The 8,320-nt window shown below is 40.6% G+C and overlaps 1 long non-coding RNA gene across 1 annotated transcript; it reads left to right on the top strand.

The window, feature by feature from the left end:
* The first annotated feature begins 2,306 nt into the window (after positions 1-2,306).
* LOC144144843 (uncharacterized) lies at positions 2,307-8,059 on the top strand. The gene is made up of 3 exons (XR_013317352.1): positions 2,307-2,352; positions 4,770-4,836; positions 7,822-8,059. It is a non-coding gene; the product is annotated as an uncharacterized LOC144144843 (long non-coding RNA).
* The last annotated feature ends 261 nt before the right edge of the window (positions 8,060-8,320 follow it).

Here is an 8,320-nt window from a genome sequence, read left to right as displayed (position 1 = left end):
CAGAGCGCGGTGTACCTTCCGTTGCGGCGAGAGAGTTCATGGCTCGAATGCGGGCGCAGCCCCATTAATGTATCTTTTTTCTGGCAACGTCATTTCCGTGGGGGACATGACGCAGGTATGATCTGGTTGTACCCGGGCCTAAAACACTGTAGTGTATAAAATTCGGGAACATTCGCAGTTCAGATGCCAAATATTAGGAAACCGCGTGGCAGGTGGTTTTCAATATCTTTAGCTTGGGTCTTTTAAGGCCCCCTTCTTCTCGGTAGAGCAGACACTGATGCCGCCAAGCAGACCCCATCTCTCTCAACAAGGAGAACAACTGCACGTCAGAGCTGGCGTAACCCGTATATGAGCAAACAATACCAACGGTGCGCCTCCACACCCGAGCGTCTCTCCACATTAACTCAGCCAAAGTACAAAGGAAACGCCCGCGTTACCGACGCAAAAAAATGTTGGGATTTTGATGTGGACACATTTTAACGCATCAACTACGTGCCATGTGTAGCGAAAAGTGTGGTTAGCCAATTTTCTTGTTTTTTTGTTCGCTTTGGTGTATGCTTGTTTTTCTGCACCCGTTTAATATGACGGGAAGTACGTGTGATGCAAAGAGATGTATGTTTCGAAGCTTTTGATTGTTTATTTTTATGGTTGTCTCTTTTATAACTCTGGTCGCTTTCTCACGACGCTGTTGTTGAGTAGAAAGGGGGCTGCGCCTTTGTCAAGCTTTCCACTACGGCTTTTTCCGTCACTTCTTTTTATTGGGCAATAAAAGCTCTAAAGAAATAAATGTAGTGTTAAATTTAAATTTACGCGAAACGGCCGATTGCTCTTATTTTTTCTTCTTTCTCTTTTTCAGGCAATGCCACTCAACAGGGACGAGGGTTCAGTTTGTAAAAAAATATTTGTTTCTTTTCTTGTTCAACCCAACACGCGTCAGAAAGTTTCGCAGACAGAGCTACAGGTGTTGCCTGCGTGTATACATATGGTGAACATGATTGATGAAATACACTGGGCTCACATGGAACGCCGGTATGTTTTCGACACCGGGTTACTCATGCCACTGCGGAACCACGGTTAATGCATACCAATTACAGAATTTTTACCCAAAGCAAACACCTTACATTCGAGTAGCGGAATTGTTGTTTGGACAGAGCGGGTGCTTTCCGTAAAATTCTGAGTTGCGGAATTTACGCTAGTAGAAAACGGACACGTTGCATTTAGCGAGCATGAACGTTCAGTAATAGAGATGAAGGAGTCCGTATAACAAAATTTTCGAAATCCTGCAACTGTTCGTTTTCGAAATAACGGAAGGTGCTCCTCAATGCATTATCTCGGCGCTGTTCTGTAAACCGGATATTTTTTTACCGTGTAAAGTGCAGCCCTTGGAAAAAGTCATCGTGACGTTGGTTCTTGCTTGAGCCCACCGTTCCGTTTATGTCTGTGATTGTATGATCCTGCAAGGTTGTTCAATGATTGACAAGGCATCCAAAATGATTTGTTGAAGCGATTTGGCTACATCGTTTGGGAATTTATGAATATTGAGTGCTGACAATTGAGTTTTATATATTCGTGTATGTGGATGTTGTCTGGGAAAGCCTGTTTTCACAGAGATATAAAAGCGCACCACCTTCAAAAAAAGTTTGTAGCCATATTGTTCTCTTAGCTCGAATAACGATTTTTTATACGGCCACACATCAATTAGTCAAACTTTTCTGTACGAGCTTTGAACATTGAAATAAAGAGAATTTCACTGGTGAGCAACTTCGTCCTCTGAACCACAAACGGTTTTTATAGTTATTTTTTTGCTAACTAAACACACATGCTCGGTGTATAACATCGGATGCAGACGAAATGCAAAAGTCGGTGGGTATGTTTAAACTTTTTGCTTATCGTGCGTAGTTGCGATACCCCGCTAGCTTAAGAGCTTTAATATACGCTATTGCTGCGGCGGGATTACTTGTCTCTCCAGGCTCCGGCTTGATAGCATCAGAACAAACATTTTTACATTGTTCGCGGTCCAGTAACATGAGTTGTCAAAAGCAGCCTATACAGGTATTTCATTTCTAAATGATGTGAGGCATGATAGCATGCCAAAAATAAACGTCAGGTATTTGCTACGAGGCCATATTATCATTTAAACATCGAGACCCAATTATTAACGAGTACATGGCTGCACAGAACAAAAACTGACATTTCAATTATTAATTTCCAGCAGTGAAAGTTATGATGAGAAACCCTGACCTCACGACACGTGTCCTTGCAATGAGAACAATATAAGAACACCGCATTCTGTGGTTTCTTCACAGGTTCATCCTCAGGGTGCTCAGTGAACTCGACTCCTGCCATTTTAAGGTGAGGATTTTAATTCCTTAATGGAAACTGTTGCCGCTAATAATAATTCTTTAAATAAAAAACGTGGTCATAAACTATACTTTTTGAAACGTTTTGTCGATGATGAAAACGGTTTAGGGGTTGCAAAATTTCACCTAAATGAAAATAGTAGCCAGCGGAATTCATAACATATAAAAAAACTGTAGGAATATTTTGTTTCAAACTTTTATTAGTTAGCCAACAAGCAGTCGTTTAGCCGAGAAACGTTCATCAAGTTACTTTACACTTCAACTCTAAGTGAAAATTTTTGTGCAGGAAACACTGAAGTTCACTTGTAACTTTATCGATTTCGCGAGGGTACCTCCAAGTAAATCGATGTCGTCGCTCAAAAAATGCCTCCGCAATTTAAAAGCTCTACTTTATTAAAGACGATTGTCTTCCTTGGGCGTATTAAATTCCAAAAGTGAAGTCTGTCAGCCACCATGTAAATTGATTCAACAGCTCTTAACAAAATTGGAAAATGGCTTTTAAAAAAGGTGATTAGGGCAAAATGATTTGGTGAAACTAGAAGTGATGACATACATCTTGCGAATTGAGGTTGCTCTCCAGACATAAAACGTTCAAAATAAAGGAAGAGAAATATTAAACACCTGAAAATAGCAGCATGTTTTATTTTAAAATAAACAAGAGCTTGGTTTCTGCAGTAGCACAGAGAAATAGGTTATTACTCCACTTGACTGCAAGCAAACATGAAGACGACGCCCCGTACAGATTCAGGAGCAATAAAGATGAAAATTTCAATAGATTGTGCGCTAGCTCTGCGAACGCAATAATTGATAGAATTTAGCAAACTTTATTTCGCATTCGTCATGTAACGTATTAGATGGCATGGTAACAATGCAAGGAGATGGAGGGACGGGATAACGGGATGTGGGCTTGCAGGGAGAAAGAACCCTATTGCCCTTCGACTTTTGCAGCAAAGACAGAACTACGGAACTTTTTTTGTGTGGCATTTGCTTTGCCTAACAAAAAAAAGCGTATTTATCAGCAACTAGAATTATGGGATACACAACCATAAGTAGTAACAAAATAGTTGGACTACAAAATTGCGAATAGAGCATGTTCAAATAGGCGCATAAGGATTGAAAACTGCCTGCGTTTTGCCAGGTACGCCGCAAACTATGGCCACAAAAAGAGATTCCACAAAATTGCCAGGGATTCACCAGTTTCGCAGACTGTGGCATGCATATAACGAATGTTGAAAAAGCTTCTTTTTAGGACGAATCCTGCTGGCAGTTCTCAGGAAGAGGTATTACTCGGCAGAGCCCCTCATAAATTAACTGTGCCGGCGCTCCCTACCAAGCGTGCGGTATTTTTATTGCACCAAAAGTGCAGCAATGCGCAGATGCAGAGATTCTGTGAATAGTACGCAAGAGGACTATGCTCGTCTCGTCATATAGGTCTGGCTCGCATTTCGGGCATTTGATCTCCCGCGATGCTACGGTACTAAGGTAGTTAAAAAACGGTGGCACATAGAGCGCAAAGCTACCTTTGCTTTGAAATGCCGTTTTTTATATATCTCGTAACACCTCAACTCCATCGAGAGATTGCTACCACAAGCAGACAACGAAGTAAAAATGCCCACGCCAGAAATTGAAAATAAATCTCCGTCCACACTGACTAACAGTGGCGACGCCCACACAGCCCCGTGATAGCTTCAGACACGAACATCTCGCATAATCGCTATCGTAGTTAAAAGCCAGTGGGCACAACCATAACAACGAAGACAAACCAAAGACATTTTTTTGCTTCTGAGGTTTTCACCTTGTTTTTGCAAGCAGAGGAAAGATTCTGTATTTGACCTACAATAAGCTTCGTACGCCAGCCGGAACGCCATACTGTTTTCGGGATACGGCTGGTTTGCCGTGCAGTTTTTGAACTGACCAATACTATACAATAAACTACAGCAGAATACGCACCTGAGATACCGAAGACTTTGCAGGCCCAAATACTTCACAATCACTTTAAATTGGCCCTGTATTCGAGGCAGGCACATATTTTGTTTTTACAAGCACAGGAGGAGTAAGATTGCAAGGAATTCACCACACTAGCTGCTACAAACGAAAAGTCAAAATTATTTTTTTGCAAAAAAAATAAGGGTTTTTGATTTTTATGTGTACGCTAATAATAAAAAACATCATCAAATGTGGCAATGAACTTTATTGAAGGAAGTAAATGAATTCAAATATTTCTTTGAAAAGCAGTACTAGAACAAGAACGCTGCGTCTACTACATCTCAAATTGGTGGTTTCAATGGCATTGCTTGCACTAAAACAATTTCAACTGCGCCCATTTAGTTCGATGCTGTGATGATTGAACATTGTGATGCAAAATGTCGTTGCATATATTTGCGTCTCAAAGCCTTCCTGTTCTTCCAGAATATCATCATGAAGTTTCAAGTTGTGCTTCTGGCGCTGGCCATTTGCGGTCTTCTTCTTGTGTCGGGTAAGAAGGTTTACAGAAAAACGTACGATTAGTTTCAGTCCTAGGGTTCGTATACCTCCCGCTAAAACGTTTGAGGGTGCAAGCATTACAAACAAAAAAAAGTGTACAATTCGTATCAGCGCACATGTCGGCGGGAGGACATTCTTAAAAAGACAAAACGTTTAATTTATATTATGCTCGGTTTGAAATTAAAACTCGAGGTGCAACAAAAGCATAAACGAACGTTGCTTGATAGGATGAAAAACGTATTTTACCACATTTACTATTCTAAATAAATGACTCATTCTCTCTCTATAGGCACCTAATATATTCATGCAAGCAACCTTACGACTTAGATTTAGGCCACGGCATAAGTCAGTTAGGCAGAAATGCATATTCAAAGAAGGTCAATTAAGAAAATAGATTATGCCAGCTATGAAATAAACCTTTTGTAGTGTTTAGCTCTTTTGTGTCTCTGTTACCCATTTTCTCCTGCACGCCCATTTCAGCCTTGTATTGCTATATTGTATGCGGGGTATGGCTGCTGCGCTGGGCCCTTTACATATTTTGTTTCATAAAAGATCAAGGTTGTCACCTTCCAGATTCTGGTGCCACGCAGCTAAAACATTTGTTCATTCAGGACGGTATTCTCTGCAGTATTTGCTCAAGTTATTCAATCTTCAATTTACCAGAATGAAGCTCTGCGAGTCTACAAAGAGAGGTTTTTTTGTTTATTTATATATTGATACTGCAATCTCACATTGGGATTTTGGCAGGACGGTACAAATGATGAGGAGATCACAAAAAAGGCAAACAACAAATGCATAGGTATATAAGAAAGAATAAATGACATAATTTCAGCACTAAATAAAGATGATGTAAACAAGGTAAGTGAAGGCTGTTGTACGTGGGTGCTAGTAAGCTGGTTCCATTCAGTAATGGTCCGCGGAAAGAAGGAATATTTGAAGGTATTGTTGCGTGTACGAAAAGGAGTAATTGTCTTTTGATGCCTTTGCCTGGTGGCATACCAAGAGGAAAATGTTTTCATGTTATAAAAGTCTAATTTATAGTGGCTTTTTAGTATTTGATAGAGAAATTTTAGTCGGGCTAAACAGTATCTTTCAGCTTCTAGTCCTAAACTGGCTCTGAATGACAGGGTTGAAACAGAAATATGCCTGTAGCTGTTATAAATAATCCGGACACCCTCTTTTTGTATCTTTTCAAGCTTGTTAATATTGGTTCCAGTGAAGGGGTCCCAAAAATAGCTGCATAATTTAATGAGGGAAGAATAAGAGCTTTATATGCGGTCATTCGGACGTCATGAATGCTGAATTTTGAAGCTCTTCGTAAATAGAAAAGCTTACAGTTGGGATTTCTTGCCGCATAATCAATGTGGTGAGCCCAATTTAAATTATTTGAAATCCAGAGGCCCAAGTATTTGTATTCAGATGCTTCATGAAGGAAAGGGTTGTTCGCGTAATACGTATACGCTAAAGGACTCTTCCGGTTATTAATTTTCGTAATTACTCTTTTTCAAGGTATTGCACATTTGCCACTTGTCACACCAGAGAACGATTTTGTTGAGGGTGTCATTTGAAAGAATCCGATCTGCTACAGTGCCCACTTCCGTGTAGATAATAGCGTCATCAGCATACAATCGTATTTTCACAGGAATGTTGCAGATAATATCATTAACAAAAAAAGAAAAAGAAGGAGCCCAAGAACCGACCCCTGATGGGCGCCTGCGTGTACAGAAACATCTTCAGGACTTTCCCCATCGAATATAACAAACTGTTTACGATTGATAATGTATGCTGTAAGCCACTTTAGGAGGTGATTGTAATTTATAATTTTGCGAAGTTTGGGAAGTAACTTCTTATGAGAGACCTTCTCAAACGCTTTTTTTTTGGAAATCCATAAAAACGTCAGTTTGTGTTCCGTTAGTAATGGTGATCGCGAAATCATGTATTGTTTCCGCTACTTTGGTACACATAGAATACTCTTCTCGAAATCCGTGTTGATGCTTTGTTAAAATATTATGTTGATCCATAAACTGCGTAATGTGGCTATGAATAATGTGTTCTAAAAGTCTGCATGCCGTGCAAGGTTATGAGATGGCACGATATTTCTTGATGCAGTTTTTTTTTCGCTCTTATGTATAGGTTTTACTCTGGCGCTTCCCCAGTCGTCCGGTATTTGACCTTCACACAAAGATTTAGTCAACAGAACACACAAATATTTTGATGTTCATTCTGCATATTCTTTTTAAAAAGCGTTGGGCAGGTCGTCCGGCCCTGGTGCCTTTTTGACATCTAGTTTAAACAGCATGTTCAAAACTCCAGCTTCACATATTACATCTGGTACGAGCGGAAAATTTGCGTCAAAGTTTGGTATTATATTGTCATAAACCGTGAAAACGCTCTTAAACTGCTCATTGAAAGCCTCTAAGATTTTTTTTGCGTCATCTAATTGTTCACCTTCAATATCAAATACATCACACCCGACAAAAGTCGGACGTACGTGCCGCCAGAATCTCTCAGCGGACGTGGCTATAAAGTTTGGTAAAGACTCTCCGAAATGCCGTTGCATGTCAGTTCGCACTTGTGTTTTTAGCTTTAATTGAATGCCTGCTATTTCGTTTGCAATGCAAGTAGAGCTAGAAGATTTTTCTTTGACTTCAGAATATATATGCTTTGAGCTTTCCGGGTATTTTGACGTTTTGAAGTATGACAGCAAGGTGCACTCGAATAAACAAAGCGATTTCAGGTTTAATTGGCGATAGAATACAAAAATAGAAACCGCTGCGCCTTTGGGGGATGGCCTTGACCATTTACGTTACTGCAGTCTCAGCCAATATAAACTAAAAACATACATTCAGATATTGTTAGGCTTCTAGTTACCTTAACAAGTGGCTTCTTGAATTCCTCATGATGCTCACTATTCGTTTTTCAGTCGCCTATCATGCAAAGTTTGTATATTCTCCTCTGTTTTTTTTTGTGCCTTCAGAAACCACAGTGGAGGCTGCTCCAGAGCTGAGAGCCGATAGCCCCGCCATGGAACGGTCCGATGGAGCCACACCTACCGAGCAGGAGCGGGCACCTCTTCCCCCAGGCTGCATTGAATCTCTCTGCGGCTAGGAGATAAAAATGGGTTGAAGCAGTGATAACTGCGCACTCGCTTTCTTCGTGGTTTCCCAATGATGACACTGTCGCTTCCAAAATAAACTATTGCTTTTCGTGCCACACTGTTGATGCCTGATGATTTTCGTACACCAACAAATACCATGGCATAGCATTGTTGCGTGAGAAGGTGTGTACTGACTCTTTTGTTGCGGATGTTATTTGGTGCATCTGGGTAGGCTTTTTGTGTGGAGCTGTAGACTCGTGGCTGAAGCATACCGCATATATTTGTAATTCTTCTGCAAAAATTGGTGTGCTGCAGATGGACAGGATTAGCGCGTATGCGAGGGCCCGAAGGTTAGGCCTTTCCCCGCTGTGAGGGTAAA

Source organism: Haemaphysalis longicornis, unplaced genomic scaffold (assembly GCF_048455015.1).
Source record: "Haemaphysalis longicornis isolate Haplotype H1 unplaced genomic scaffold, Haemaphysalis longicornis Haplotype H1 scaffold_7, whole genome shotgun sequence".
NCBI lineage: Eukaryota > Metazoa > Arthropoda > Arachnida > Ixodida > Ixodidae > Haemaphysalis > Haemaphysalis longicornis.
Note: the sequence above shows the minus strand (reverse complement) of the source record. Positions and strands in the feature narration are given on the sequence as shown.